Source organism: Perna viridis, chromosome 11 (genome assembly GCF_037379345.1).
Source record: "Perna viridis isolate PV_CMFRI_1.1 ecotype Kerala chromosome 11, ASM3737934v1, whole genome shotgun sequence".
NCBI classification, from domain to species: Eukaryota; Metazoa; Mollusca; class Bivalvia; order Mytilida; family Mytilidae; genus Perna; species Perna viridis.
In genome coordinates this window covers 30,025,030-30,041,104 of record NC_142455.1, presented here as the reverse complement: position 1 = coordinate 30,041,104, position 16,075 = coordinate 30,025,030, and the positions used below count along the sequence as shown (strand labels likewise).

General features: G+C 34.3%; 1 long non-coding RNA gene across 1 annotated transcript; it reads left to right on the top strand.

Moving 5' to 3' along the window:
• Positions 1-303: 303 nt before the first annotated feature.
• On the top strand, positions 304-1,456 carry LOC148603678 (uncharacterized). Its single transcript, XR_015916799.1, has 3 exons — positions 304-440; positions 953-1,031; positions 1,306-1,456. It is a non-coding gene; the product is annotated as an uncharacterized LOC148603678 (long non-coding RNA).
• The last annotated feature ends 14,619 nt before the right edge of the window (positions 1,457-16,075 follow it).

Sequence of the window (16,075 nt, the reverse complement as noted above, 5' to 3'; positions counted from 1 at the left end):
AACATAGCTGGTCAATTAGTCATTTTGCAATTTTCTGGTCACTAGACAGCATCACGCTGTGAAGACAAAGACTAGAGTGATTTCTGGTTTTGTTTTTTTTTTCAATGCCCTGAAAATGTGTACTGCTCAGGAAAATTTACCTGCTTTTCCGTTTCCGGTTTTATATAGTATTAAACAATTACATAACCGAAACAAAGTTAACATATCAAAATTTATATCAAACAATTAGGTGTTGACCCGGAGTAAGTTTTTAAGTTGATTGTTTTCTTATGATAGATAATTGTCTTAGTGAATTAATGGACATGTTTATATTGCCTATTGTGTAAATTGGTGTATTTTTAGCGTCACAAAGAAAGTCCTAGATATTAAACCGGTCACTAGTTTTGCCAATGTTTACATTCAAACCACGTTAATTCCTGACCAAACTTGGTACTTTAAAGGTATGTGTCAGAGAGAACAACTATCGTCTGAAGGAATATAGACGTTTGTTGTCAACAGTTTACAATCATTTTGAAGTGTGTATTTCCCAATAGTTTTTGCATTATAGATGTGTCTTTAAGCCATTTTTCATTTTCATGATAGTTGTATGAATATTGGGATTATGTTTATAAGTACCTAGGCTGATATTTTGCTTTGAATCTGATCGGGACATTTATTTTGAAATTTTGCAAGTTATTTTTAGAATTTCATGTTCTGCATGTATGGGAAGCCAAATTGACAAAAACTTACAAAGAAAGATTTACACTACACATATTGTCAAAATTTGGTTCATAATATTGAATCTTTTTTGCATTTTTATGTTTGTAAAATTATATTCTTTATTTATTGTAGGTTTTTACCCTTTCCGAGGGTTTTGGTCGAGCTCATAAAGTTCACAGTTATGATTATATAATGCTTGTCATTCTTAATTTATTTCTTTATAAGACATACACATGATCGCTCTCTTTTGCAGGGAATAAGGATTACAAAAGAAGCTCATACCTAATGATTTAATGTCCCCAATAAACCAAGATGATTAATTTGTTTTCAAGGTAAGTTTTATATAGTGATGATAACCTAATGTGACCATGACAATGATCATGGCATTTGTTAGTCTTTTCGTGTGTTTGTTCATTCATTTGACCACAATATCCAATAACTGTTTTACGTAAATCAGTAGCGGATCCAGAAACGCCGAAAAGTTGGGAAAATATGGCCCTTGAGGGGGCTCACTATTGGTAGTTTCATTAATTATTTTATGAAATCACATTATCATTTTTTTTTCAAAGATGTTTTTGCTGAACTTCAATAAAGTTTTATTTGTAGAACGCATGTATGAGGTATGGTTCCATGGATATGCACTCCGTGTTTGAAGAGGAAATACATTTTAAAGGCGTACATTCCTCTGCTCACCACAATTTCAGCTTAAAAACTCAAATCATGGTTTTTGAAAGTAAAATAAAATCTTGAAACAAGACAGCATGTTTTAATCTAACAGACAATAGTATTTCCATGATTGACACATACACGTGTTGTAAAAAATAAAATCAAGTAATATGTAATTGATAGTATGTATATTTTGTTCCTTCAGTGTTTAAATTCTAACTACTGTTGTATGTATACCGTCACTTTACCATTAATTATGTACTCTACAAATTTCTTATCTCATGTTAACCTGTTGTATGCGATTTTTGCATCAAAATATTTTAGATTGTTTTGAAAAAAAAATGTTATTGAAAAACATTATAATAACATTATAGTAAATGGTTGTTGAAAATGTTACTACAACATTTCTGCAACCATACATTTTTTACGTTTTAACAACATTTCTAAAAATGTTTTGATTCTTTTTAAGGAAACGGTATAATAACATTATAGTGAATGGTTTTTGAAAACGCTATTATAACATTTCTGCAACCATACATTTTTTTACGTTTTAGGAACATTTCTAAAACAATGTTTTCAGTTTTTTAAGGAAATATTTTTTTTACGTTTTTGTGATAGCTGGGTACATGGAGTATTTCTCGTGCAATGCATCTTGCATAATCCAACTAAAGTTTGTGTTTTCAATTAGCAAATTGTTTGAAATTATGTAAAAAAGAAGTACCCATGTATAGTTAAAGTACAACCACCTGTTTTAAAAAGCTTCTACAAGGGGGAGATACTTGTTGGGAAAGTATTTATTGTAATTACCCCATCTTTCTTAGCTGGTATACTACAATGCAAGGTTAATGTTAATATATGGTGGTGATGGAATGGGGCGTTATATCTTTGCGAGATTTCAATCCTTCAAACCCTACCGGTGCACCTGGTCCATGCTCCCAGTTTTTAGTCGAGTTGTTCATTTGTTTTTGTTACTTTGTATGTATGATTTGAGTGACTTTGTGTTCGTTGTTGTGTATGTCTGATAAATATGTAATGGAAATTTTAGGGGTTTTTTATTGCCCCTTAATTAAAAGTCATTGGCATATTCTTTTATCCTTATCTCGATAAATCAACCAACTGCTGTAATATGTTAGCCTTACTTCTGCAATATTTTAAACTCCCCCTATGATAGATTTACATCCTGCTGCGACATTTGTACCCTTTGTTGCGTTAAATTAATTCACCTGCTACAATAAATTAAGCATCCTGCTGCGATATCCTAACAAAGTTGGTTTTTTTTACCTAGTATTGAGAATTGTACCAAAAAATGCGTATTTGTATTTAAGTGCTCCATTCTTTTTTAGAGTGTATTATGCATTTTAATCGGAACGTTAGCTGGGTATGGGGTATATTTATATAACGATGTAAAAGCATAGGTCTTGATGCTATAACATTCCGATGATATTTCAAGAAGATCATTCGAATTTCCCGTATCCACATTGTATTCATACAACTATGAAGTTAAAAAGTGTCGTATTAAAACTGAAGACCCACTGTTGACTGCAACTATGGAAGTTAACAAGTTCGAAAGAAGCTGTGTAGTAAATTTTGCAGATGCAGCTGTGAAGCACTTAGTATCGATTTGAGTGGAGTGGTTATTTTTGAATTCAAAACATGGACGGAAGACCATCAAATCAGCATATTTTATAAAGTTATCAAAAGAGGATAGAACGACATTATAGTTGTAACTATATCTCCTCTTTGGAATGTGGTAGCAATATATATCTTATTACTGCAAGTATTTTCTACATCCTCCTCCGATAGTAAACATTTCATGTAATTGGTTTTGAAGACAAAACAATTATTTTTGGCATTGTCGGCAGGTACAACATCATATTTGTCATGTATAGAAGTAAACGTTTTGGCTACATCAGGACGTTTGTTAGTGTAATTAAAACTGTCGTATGATTCAAAATTGAACAACACAAATCAATTCCTCACACTTACAGAAAATTTTAGTCTTCTTGTTATAGTTTCATAAGTGTACAACGCACTCGAAGAGACCAAAACATCACGCAGAGACAACCAAAATGAACAAACAATTTGATGCTCGCCAATGCTATTGGAGGTAACTTAGTTTAGTCGTGTGGAGTCAGGGGACAACAAGGAGAGCTACTGACCATAGAAAGATCAAACCGAAAATCGAAGGGAAAAGTTCGTATAACATCGTTAATTTCTACTGTCCCAATGATAAGAAACTGTCACTAGACACCATAGAAATACCAGGCAGTTCATTCCGCATAGTAGGAGATTTGAACAGCCAATCACAAAGTAGGGGATATAATACCATGAACAAAAGAGGGGAGACCATAGAACACTGGCAGGATGAAAACCACCTTATCCTTGTCAACGACGCCACTGACGGGCCTTCATTGTATTCTCGTCAATGGCATACAACCACCACACCAGATCTAGCTTTCTGTACTGACGATATACACCAAAAAATCAGTAGAAAGGTATGTGACCAGCTAGGAGGCAGTGATCATCGACCTGTCATGATATCCATTGCATAAAAAACAACATTTGAGTATGCTCAGATACAAAGATTGAATTACAAGAAGGCAAATTGGAGTATGTTTCAAGCTAGAACAGATGAACTTACAAGGGACATAGCAATAGAAGGAAAAAATATTAACATTTTGATGACAGCATTCAATACTGTTGTATTCAAGGTATCTAAGGAAAGTATACCAGGAGGTGTAAGAAGGGACTACCAGCCATACTGGTCCAGTGAGATGCAGGCAACACACGAGGCACTCACAAGGGAAAGGGATGGTGCAGAACTGAATCCCAGTCAGGAAAATAACATTAAAGTCCAAAAGTGCAAGGCCAAACATCTAAGAACAAAGACTGAATATCAAAGGAAAGGGTGATTGATTGATTGATTGATTGATTGATTGATTGATTGAGTGATTGTTGGGGTTTAACCCCCGAGCAGCAATATTTCAGATATATTCAGGCGGTGAACATGAAAGGGATGATAAAATGAACATAAAATGATGATGATGAAATGAAAAAAAGGGATGGGGACACAATGATAATAAGGTGGACAAATTTTGATTGCCACGAGAAAAAGGGAGGGATGGGTAGGTTCGGGCAATTTAGCCTCCTGTGGTGATGCGCAAAGGTTCCTACTCCTATCGAATACCACAGCAGGGTTATTTCGGTGCGAGGAAGCGTGGCATCTTTCCCAACTAGGTGCACCATTTTGGTTTGCGGTCAGGTTTTCCGTATTATAGCCTGACAACCCCAGCATGTAACACGCCAGGGGTATCCCAATCCACCACCTAGGGCACACATCCCAGTTGCTCTGTGGGCTGAGCGCCTAGCCCCAACTAGGTTTCTGAGCACTATTTAGTTGCCATATACGACAAGCTTAGCGCTACTGCAGGCCTATTCCTTTGATACCCGGACTTGCACGGGGCTCAAAGGAAATGGTGGAGAGAGAAAACATCATCTATGGATATGGAAAAAGATACAGAAAAAGCTTTGGAACTTGACAAAAGCACTGAATGATGAGGGAAGCAAAGATGAAAAAATCACGCTATAAATTGTAGAAAATGAATTTGCTAAAGGCTATGAGAAAGAAAGCAACACTGATAGACCACCAACACTGACAAAAAAAGAAAGAACTGAAATGAGAGAAAAATCAAAGGTGCCAATACATGAAATTATGCATAAACTATCACCATGTTTGAGATGAAAGCAGCCGTCAGAAAAATGAGAAAGAAAAAAGGCCCCAGGTCCAGATAACATCACCAATGAAATGCTTCAACACATTGGCACCTTAGCATTAACAACTTTGCTAGAGATTCTCAACCTGAGCTAGTGACAAGGTCAGGTCCCTCAATGTTGGAAAGAAGCCATAATGATGCCAATACTGAAGAGGGGAAAGAACAAGTCGTAAGCCTCAAGCTACCGCCCAATTAGCCTGCAAATTAGTTGTTGTATATTAATGGAGCGTGTAATCAACAAGAGCCTACAGACATACGTGGAATCGGAGAACATTCTTGGTCATAAACAAGCTTCTTTTAGGCAGTACAAGAGCACAGAAGATCAGACAACACTTCTATCTTAAGTAGTCGAGGAGGCATTTCAATAAAAAAAAAGTAACGCTAGCTGTCTTCGTTGATCTTCAGAGAGCATTTGACAAAGTTTGGAAAGATGGACTTCTTGTGAAAGTTATTAGATTTGGAGTAAGTGGAAGAATTTACAAATGAACCAACTCATATATCTACAACATATGGGCCTGAGTACTCGTAGATAGGAAATATGGCTAAAAAATCCATGAACGACCTAGTTCCAGAGCTACCAAATGGTGTACAATCAGCACTCTACGCAGATGATCTTGTCCTTTGGTCATCTGAAGAGTATGCAACTACTGTAAGGTACAGGATACAAACAGCATTAGATATGGTAATCAAATGTGCCAATGAGTTGTGTGTTACCATCAATAGAGAGAAAACAATAGCAACCCTCTTTGCACTTTTACCTAAAACTCAGTCTGTTAAACTGATCATGGATGACATCAATATCACAATGGAAGATGAGCAATCATACCTTGTTGTAACTTTCGATAAAAGACTTACAGGGATACAGCATATAATGACAGCAGGAGGCAAAGCCAGACAAAAACTAAACATTATGGGACAACTTGCTGAGGTGCTAATGAGAAAGTTTTGAAATCGGTCTACGAAGGGAATGTACGCCTACATCTAGAGTATGGCTCTATTGCTTGAGTGACAGCAACAAGTCTCACCATCAGACTCTAGATAAAGTCCAGAATCAGGCATTCCGCATCATCACAGGAGCCATGAAATCAACACCTATTGCTAGTATGGAGGAAATTACAAACATACCACCATTAAGTTAGAGAAGAGAATGTAAAGCTATGATACAGGCCACCAGATACCAATGCTTACCAAACCACCCAATGAATGAGAGACTAAAACAACTATCCTCAGGCAGACTCCAGCTTCAAAAAAAAACAAACTAGAGCATTGCAAAGAAAACACTTAGATCATCTACCTAAGCATGCCAAACCTATAGATTTTTAAATGAATGACAATCTATGTGCAGAGAAGAAGGACAATGTAACCATTCAGACAACAGTTCCGTTACTCATTGCCAAAGATAAATAATCAAACATCCTTAGAAAGAGAAAAGCATCATCAGGCAAGATTTATACAGACGGTTCAGCCACAAATGCGACAACAAAAGGATGAGCCGGTATCTACATAGAAAACCCAAATGGAGAACCACAGTCAATGGCAATACCAACAGAATTACATTGCTACAACTACAAGGTAAAGAATAAGCACTCATCCATGCGACAAATTATATCAAGCAAAACACAGAAAATATGCAAGTAGTATTCCTAACAGATGTCCCCTCCGTAATGCAAGCACTGACCAACAACAAACCACCACACCTTGAAAGAGCTATTTATTCCATCAAGAGTATTAAAACTGCAATACAGTGGATATTTTCTCATTGTGGAATCATCGGAAATGAAATAGCAGATAGGCTAGCAAAGGAAGGCGCTCAACAACAGCAAGATGAAAATCCTGTCTGCTACACAGAGATGAAGACCATCATCAAGTCTCTGCACAATACCCTCAGAAGCAAGGTAGCTACCATCAACTATAATATCTTCAGGCTCAGGACAGGACGCAACAGACTTAACAAATATCTGTACAGAGTTTGGAAGGTAATACCTTTGTGTCAGTGTGGAGAAGCAGAGCAGAATACAGAACACTTTCTGCAGACGTGCAAATTACACCAGGCACAGAGAGAGATGAAATGGGATAAACCAACCCCCATTACAGAGAAATTGTGTGGACCTGTGGAAGACCTACAGAAGACGGCCAGCTTAGTTGAGGAGGCTGGAATTCAAATATAATGGCGAACGACAAGAATATAGTTTTATACTTTTTCTGGCAATGTCAGGTAAGCAATAGAGAAAACACGTGTTGTTCATTCAAATATCGATCACTGTGTTTGGCGGTTGAAATATTCGAAATACATGTCTACGAATGGCAAATCAAAGTGCGTCATGCAAACCTGAAAGAAGAAGCCCTTATCTAATAAAGACCAACAATACTTTGTCTGGAAAACTCTAAAATTACTTGTCGTAATGTTTTGATTGTTTACAACCAGTATGCTAGTAATGACATTAAATTAATTGGATAAAATAAGTTGTTGTGCTGCAATGATGCAAAATTCTTTGTTCATCATTTTGTGTGTTTATATATCATTTTAAAACATTTATTCGAAATAGATACTTTTGTATTACTATCAAAATAGATTCAATCTAAGACATACGATGCTTTCATGTCTCATAAACCAACATTTTCTCGACAATTTAAAGTAAAACGTCGTAAAATATGTATATTTTTTGACAGATTTCAATAAGTAATATGTTACATTTCAAGCCATACTGCCATATATTTCAATTGAATTAATGGTTTTGATATTCATATCATAGCTTAAAAAGAAAAAAAAATCAATATATTATTTTTCCTGAGAACTCGCGTGTTTGCTTGTGTAAAACAATATGGTTTGTTTTTGTTTTCTTTTTGTTTTCCCAATGTTTTTTTTGTTATTTTTTTTCTTTTATAATTACATACGTGATAATAAGATAGTTTCAACATTAATTTATTGACTGTGTGGATTCGCCAAACACCCTGCTCATACATACACACGTGACAGTGTACACACACATCAACATCTTGATGACTTTATATATCCCAATTATGTATGCGTTTGGCGGCAAATAGTATTCTCGTGTTTTGTTTCTGCAGTATTAACGTATATATGTACCTCATTTATTCGAAAATCCTAAATTATTTGCAACTTTTATGTTTGACTGTAGTAGCACATCTGGAATGTCAAAAAAGCCTAACATCTATAACATCTATATGTATTTCCAAGTAGCCCAAGTTTCAAGGAAATTGCGGTGGCGTATGAATCATTTGATTATTAAATACACATTATGTCCCCATGCACATATCATAATCAGCTTCCTTTCTCGTAATGCATTCTCGATTGAATGATATTTTTTTCTTTACTCTTGAAAGACATATTGACGTGAACATTTATTTCTTTTTTTATAAATTTGGGGGGGTCTTTTGCGGTGATCCCTGTGAATCCTTTAAAAACGCTGGTTGTTTTGTCCAGTTAAACTATTAAACCGTGTAATATTTTGGAAAGTTAGGTCTGCATTACAAATAATATATGAAAATCATGAAAAATGCACTTTTAAAAAGAAAATGTGGGAAGTAGGATGTACTAGAGCTGTAGATCCAGAGATTTACAAAATTAAAGAGGACCTTTTTTTCTTCCTTCAAGTATTTCTTCTTTATACATTACGATGTCAGAGTTTTCCCATGCTCAGTTTAAATGAATGATGCTTTTTAATTCTTGTCCATCTGCATGAACAAATCAGAGCTTTCAAAGGATGAACTAAACAGTCTCCAAAACCAACACACACACACACAAAGAATATGATATGAGCACTTGTTGACATCCAATTGTACTGTAGAAATTTGTCATTCTTTTATAATTTTTATTATTATGCACATAAAACTACTGCATAATTACATTTTATCAGTCAATAGATAATTTTTCTACTAATATATGGGATTTAAAGATACATGTATTACACAGTTAGACATAAATTTTCTGAAGGTAGTACATAAGAAAGGGAAATAATTTTCTGTAAAGGACTTTCTTGGATATTTGTTCCTTCCAATGTAGGTCCATATTTGTAATAAATACAAGATATCAAAATATATTAGTTCTATATAAAATGTAATGTATAACTGTCAAATAGGTGAAATATTTAGACAGAGTATGGTTATTCTTGCAGGAAAGTGATTTCGTCTTTGTGAGAGGCATAGCTACTCCTCAACAATAATTGTGATATGTTGGCATGTAGCATAAATACCAGTAACCTCAGATTGACGAAGACCACATAGATGTCGAAAAAAAACCACAAATAATTAAGATTGACTTGTGCATACATGTACATTTGTATTTGAAAAACAGCATTCAGCATTCATACATGATAAGAAATGTCTCAATATCAGAAATTTAAAATATGGACTTGTGTGATAACAAAAACAAACTGATTCTGTTTTAAATCTTTGCATGTGGAACTGGAGAGAACTATGACTGCTTCTTTTCAATTTAAAATTGGAGATGCTAATAATTTCCTTAAATTAACTTTTGTTTTATCTTGTTCTTAAATATTCATGTTACAAACGAGGAAATACATCATGGCAAGTATTGAATTTTTATACACGAGACTTCAATACATTTGTAATTTCATTGTTTTAACAAATGATTACACATGCTTATTTATAAGTGGTGAAGTGTTGTCCAAAATATCTTGAAATAAAAAAATCTACAACTTTTTGACAGGTATTGTTTTCTTATAGCTTACTTCTGTTAATTTTATGTTCCATTTAAACTGGTTGTTTAATGAAAATTACTGATAATATGTGAAGATTGTGATGGCATACAAATGTAAAAGTATACTTGTATTTCCTTATCCTTTTCTATAACCTCTATAACCTTGGTTACCTTGATTACTCTATGATATATATTGTTAATGGGTGAACAGTTCTATAACCAGATTTTTTTGTCATGCCAGTTCACGAACAGTGTAACTGGATCCTTTTTTTTAAATGTCCATCGCTGGTTATAGTGAATGCTTTTGAGTTCTCACCATTGAGGAAAAACAGCCAACACATACATGTAGCTACTTTTTCTGAAAAAATGTAATTACAATAATCCCATCTGTCAGATTTTATTTGAAATATTATGTTAATGCATGTTCATGTGGATAGAACATTTTAATAGAACGACACTAACACCAGAAATATATTAGCAAAATAAAATAAATAAAATGTTTTGTCCTGGATTTTTTTGGTATTAAAGAAGCCTGAATATTTGGTAGAATAGAGTACACACTTCAGCCAACAGAATCACAAATATCCACCTTTTGTGTACAAAGGAAGATGGAAACCAGTTAAATACCAAAGATACTACTGTCAACATTCAGTTGTCTGATTACATCAAAGACAAAACAATAAAAAATAAAAAAGAGCTCGTCCACTGGGCCAAGCCGTCAAAATGGCCGTCAAAATCTTAGTTATATTTCGGTCATATTTGTAGTAAAATAGAATTATGATGGGTGTTTCTGGAATTGAGAGACTACATACACATCTTGCCGTCCTACTTAGGGTCGTACTTTGTAAAAACAATTCCGGGGATGCCATTGTGTCAGTTATTTCGGACAGTAGTATTTACCCGCCATATATTTTTCCTTAACTCTCGCCGACGAAGCGCCTGATTATCCAGGTAAATTTTAAAGAAAACAGGCATAGAAAACTGTTGACAGTTGACAAATATGTTTTCTTATACAATTCGATTTATCTGGATCTAAATTCTCATCATCTATGACTAAACAACACAATTATCAGAGCCGAATACTAGAGCCACCACAAAAGAATCGGTGACGGACTGATCTTTCCGGTGGACAATAAAATGACTACTTTTCTACCTCCACCGAACGCGGCGCTTCGACTGCAAAGCAAGTTTATATGCTTTGTATGATATGTGCATACAAAACGTCAAATTAAATTACAGAATCTTATGCGATAGATCGTGAAAGACGTGCATAAAGTTAGCGAACTTTTCGAGTAAAAATGTGGTTTCAGAACCCCTAACCCACTTAAGGCTCCGTCACTGCGATGGTAAATGTAAAATGGATTTTTTGTTACAGCTATTTGGTTATAGTGTAGAATTAGGCGAATTATCAACTCGAATGTCGTTCGAATGCATACAGGTTTGGGTGTGTCTTATATAAGTAATTTTTAAAGTTTGCTAATTTTATGTAAAAATAGTACAAAAAAAACCTATTAATAGCCTTGTATACCTCTTTTTCGTCGGTCCACCCTCTTTTTTTAATCCCTGGAACCACCCCTGTTGTCGCATTTATCTGCTCATCGGACGAAATGCAGAAATGCACAGAATATGAGAATAAAAATGATGGGTTAATATTGTTGATCTTCAATAAAGATATGAACTCTGAAATATATATATGAATGCTTCCACGATTTTCTCCTGCGCTAATTACAAATAATTTCTATTGTCCTTCACGGTCTGTTAGGGCGAGTTTTGTTGAGGTACGTTCGTTTACGGCAAGTTCCAACAAATTAGTGGAAATCTCTAATTGTCACAAACCACAAAATATGGTACCAAATATAGTATATTTACTAGTCCATTGTTAATCACAAAGAAACAACAAAGATGTTGGCGTGATTATCCCACTTTCAATCCCACTTTAGTAAAGATTACAGAGACATTTCATATTTTGAACATAAACTTTACAAATCCTACAAAAAGAATCTCATACACAAGCTGTAAAATTATAGATTCACCTTTCAAAAATGACAAGTATTTGAATGAAGACTTATTTGGAATATGGTGATGGTTTTTACTTTTTCAGAGAAATATTTTTAAATATCATAATTTATTTCTAACAACGGAACGAAAAATAACACATGCAAACACATTTAGTACTCATAACATAAAAGTATTTTCACACAGGTAACATGTACGTAAAAGTATAATTTCATCGACTTGGATCAAGGGGTGTATAGCAAACTGGATCGATTTACTTGGAGGAAGGGGTATACAATAAACAGGACCTATTGACTTGGAGGAAAGGGTGTATAGTAAATGGGTCTATTGACTTAGAGGTAGGGGTGTATAGTAAATGGACCTATTGGCTTGGAGGGAGGTGTGTGTAGTAAACAGGACATATTGACTTGGAGGAAGGGGGGTATAGTAAATGGACCTGTTGACTTGGAGGAAGGGGAGTATAGTAAACACTGGACCTATTGACTTGGAGGAGGGGGTATATAGTAACCAGTATTTGCATCACACTGAATACATGCTTTGTTTCCTAGCAAACACTTCACAATAAATTTCCGATCTGCATTCTTGGAACCTGCGGATTTGGTTACCTTCGACCATTTCACATTGAGTGCTGTAAGGATTGTAGTTGTAACCAAGACTATCGTCGTTTCTGTTACAAAGGGCTCCACAATTTAGTGATGAGCGAGCAAACTTTGTTTCCAGATCTATCACATTACCTTTTATTCCACGTGAGCCACAAAAGTGTCCATCTGGTCGAGCTATTTATGACAAAAACATTAAATAGTTTATCAGAAAAAAAAAATATTGATTATTTTCTTCATAATTAAGCAAAAATTTAGAATGATATTCAATTTTTTTCTTAACGTACTAACCTATTATTTATCATTTTAGTATATAGTATTTTCAAATATTTACATATTTGTTATAACTTTTTTCAGTTTGAAAAGGTTCAATTTTTGTTGGTTTAAATTCAGATACGTGGTTGTATAATATAGTAGACTGTTAAAATCCTTAACTTAAGTCTTCATTTAATTCATAGGAAATCTTAATGGAAATCTAGATACATGTATTAACTGTACAGTTCTTACCGCATGGCACATCCTTACTCTGTTACTTATTTTCGGTCGGAATTAGTACTATTCATTATGGTAATAACAAAATTACTGAATTTAGTATCTCAAAACGTAGGGATATACAAAATAATACATGAACAGGCAAAGTCAAGATGTAACCAGAAAAATGAAGAAAAGACACTTTGTTAACTGACTGGGTACGGCCATTTCCGAGTGAAATAATGAGTTAAACAAGGTTTTATTGCAAGATCAAGATCCCGCGTCAATAGTGGTCATAAGGGTTTTAGTGTAGTTTTGTTTTGTGCACACAGAAGTCCACATTGGTAAAATGTAGGCAAATGATGTTCAAAATCATATTAAGTTTCCAGGTTCCATAGTCGACTCATTTGATTTGACTAAGCTATTCCGGCTACACTTAAGCCAGAAAACTCCAAAAGTTCCACAGGAAATTATCTTTCTATCAGACTTAAATCGTGCTAAAGGTGCTTTAAAGGTTATTTATTAAACTTGTATTGATTATCGTTACGAGTTCCTCGGCCTCTAATGATACCATCATTATTTAGATATTTTAGTAGTAAATTAGTAGTTGCATAAAACAAGAATCGTCCATACCCTTGTTGTAGATAATTCATTTTCCCGAGCTTCCATAATCTAAATAGACCTTTAATTTCTCAAATCCATGAAAGCCAGCATATGTTAGAGGCAACGAAAATATCTCATCTACAAAAGTCATATTTCCATGCCCAAGACGAAAATGTAAGTTCTCCTAACTTAACCAAAACGTTTTAAATTGGCTGCACTTCAGCAGATTAGGATAAGGTATATTTTTTGTATTAACATTATTACCATTTTTCTTCCAATAAATCATAAACTCTTTGTTGTTATTGGCTCCAATAGTGATTTGGAACAGAAAATCTTGATTGTATCCGACAAGACTTATAAACACTTCGCTACAAGTTTTGACATCGCATATGATTGAAGTGTTACTGCCAATATTTACACCATAATACACTAGATTAAATCCTGCATCTACCGATGCTTGTGTGTTTGTATATAGGTCCTGATAACCAACATCCTCCGTTGAAATCCATATATAGTCAATTGCTTTTCCTGAAACAAAGGGCAACACAATAACAGATACAGTAAAATATTTCGTATGATTTTGACATACATAGGTGTATAATTGCCATTGGTTTATTACATGTGATTTGCGTAATGTATTTCGACAATTCACATGTGAAATAAATTTAGTAAATTTACATTTGACATTCTCCCGCTAAAACGTCACAACACAAACATTAACTTGCCAGTCAAAAAATGTAAAATAGTAATGATTAAGAGAAAAAAATCTATATAATAAAGTAGCTTTTGTCGGTTGACGTAAATAACCAAAATATAATTACACGTGCCAAGAACTCCTGAAGATCAACTCGTGTGCACTTGTTAAATCTGAACGTTTAGCACTCGTGATCATATTTTGGTCGTTTACTCTTTCCAATTTACTATCCTTCTATAGTACTACAAGTTACAAACAAGAACTTAGGCAAAGGTCGCCATACAGGTTACATGATATCAATAAATAAAATAAAAGTGAATTTTAATACAAAAGACGAATTCAAAGGAGCAGAACAAATACAGCAGACCACATATTCATTGAACCAAAAATAAATTAATTAGCATAAACAAAGACATTCAATATTAAAAGCAAACTCTGAGTGATCGTTTATAATTTCCTGTCGAACAACTGCAGTTTCTACATGTGTGGAAGATTCCATATTTTCTATGACTTGAACAGTGTTCTCAAAATATTATTAATCGCTAAATAAGAAATAAAAAGCAGCAAGTATACATGAATACCATAATTCTAAGTTTCCTCATTTAGAAAAGCTATCTAATGGTTCATCAGACCAACAAAAAATGGCAGTAATAAGATGTGATTTACAATCTAAAAGTGAATTCAATTTCGTACTAACATCCTAGCACTATATCACGATTTTGTTGCTTACCTTTGGAAGACTCCGTCAGAAGAAAAATCATGAAAATTTTCTTTATTTTATCCATTTAAAAATGAAAATAAAACATATAGAACAGTTATTTTTTTACACATATGTCAATAACAAAAGGAATGAAAATGTAAAAAATGTTTCAACGCAATTTGTATGACACTGATGAAATTTTAATGTTACATCACAATGAGCATGTTTTCTCTAAATTTAGATAAATAAAATGTTTGCTTCCTTTTAAAATGGATTACAAAGAATTAAAAGTTAATATTTTCAGGAAATGATATGCTTAGCTGTATGAAAATATAAATTACTTTGTAAAACAATACATTTATATTCACTGCCCACAGAGCAACTGAGTTATGTACCCCGGGTGGTGGAATGGGATAACCCTGATGAGTTAAATACTGGGGTTGTCAGAGTATAATACGGAAAACCGGACCTCAAACCATAATGGTGCACTGTGTTGGGAAAGATGCCACGTTCCTTGCACGTGAAAGAATCCTGCTGTGGTATTCGATAGGAGTAGGAACCTTTGCCCCAGGAGGCTAATTTGCCCGATCCTACCCACCCTTCTTTTTCTAGTGGCAATTAAAATTTGTCGACCCTATTATTCTTGTGTCCCATCCCGTTTTTCATTTCGTCATCATCATTTCATGTTCATTTCATCATCCTATTTCATGTTCATCGCCTAAATATAGCTGAAATATTGCTGCTCGGACATTAAACCCCAATAATCAATCAATCCACCGCGGGATTCACGGCTTTTCTAACGCCGGTGCGAAAGTGAGTGCAATATGAACATTCGGTGCTGCAATGATCAAGCTAAAAGCACTTGCTTGTATTCAGAGGTGAAAGTGTACCGTTTTCTCTATCATTCGCGACAAGCAAAAGAAGCAAAACGTATTTTGTCTCATTTTTAACTTTTTCGCAGTTAGTCATGACCCATAGTTACATATCGGGAACTTCATTTGTCATCACTTAGTCTGCAGAGTTCTCAAATTTATTATTACTCTTTCCTATAAATGCTCTCAATTTCGCAAAAAACACGGCATTTTGACGGTTTAGCTTTCCTGCAATGAAGATTGCAACGGTATCACTTTGATACAAAAATTAGATGAAATAGATAACTTTGGAACAGGGCTA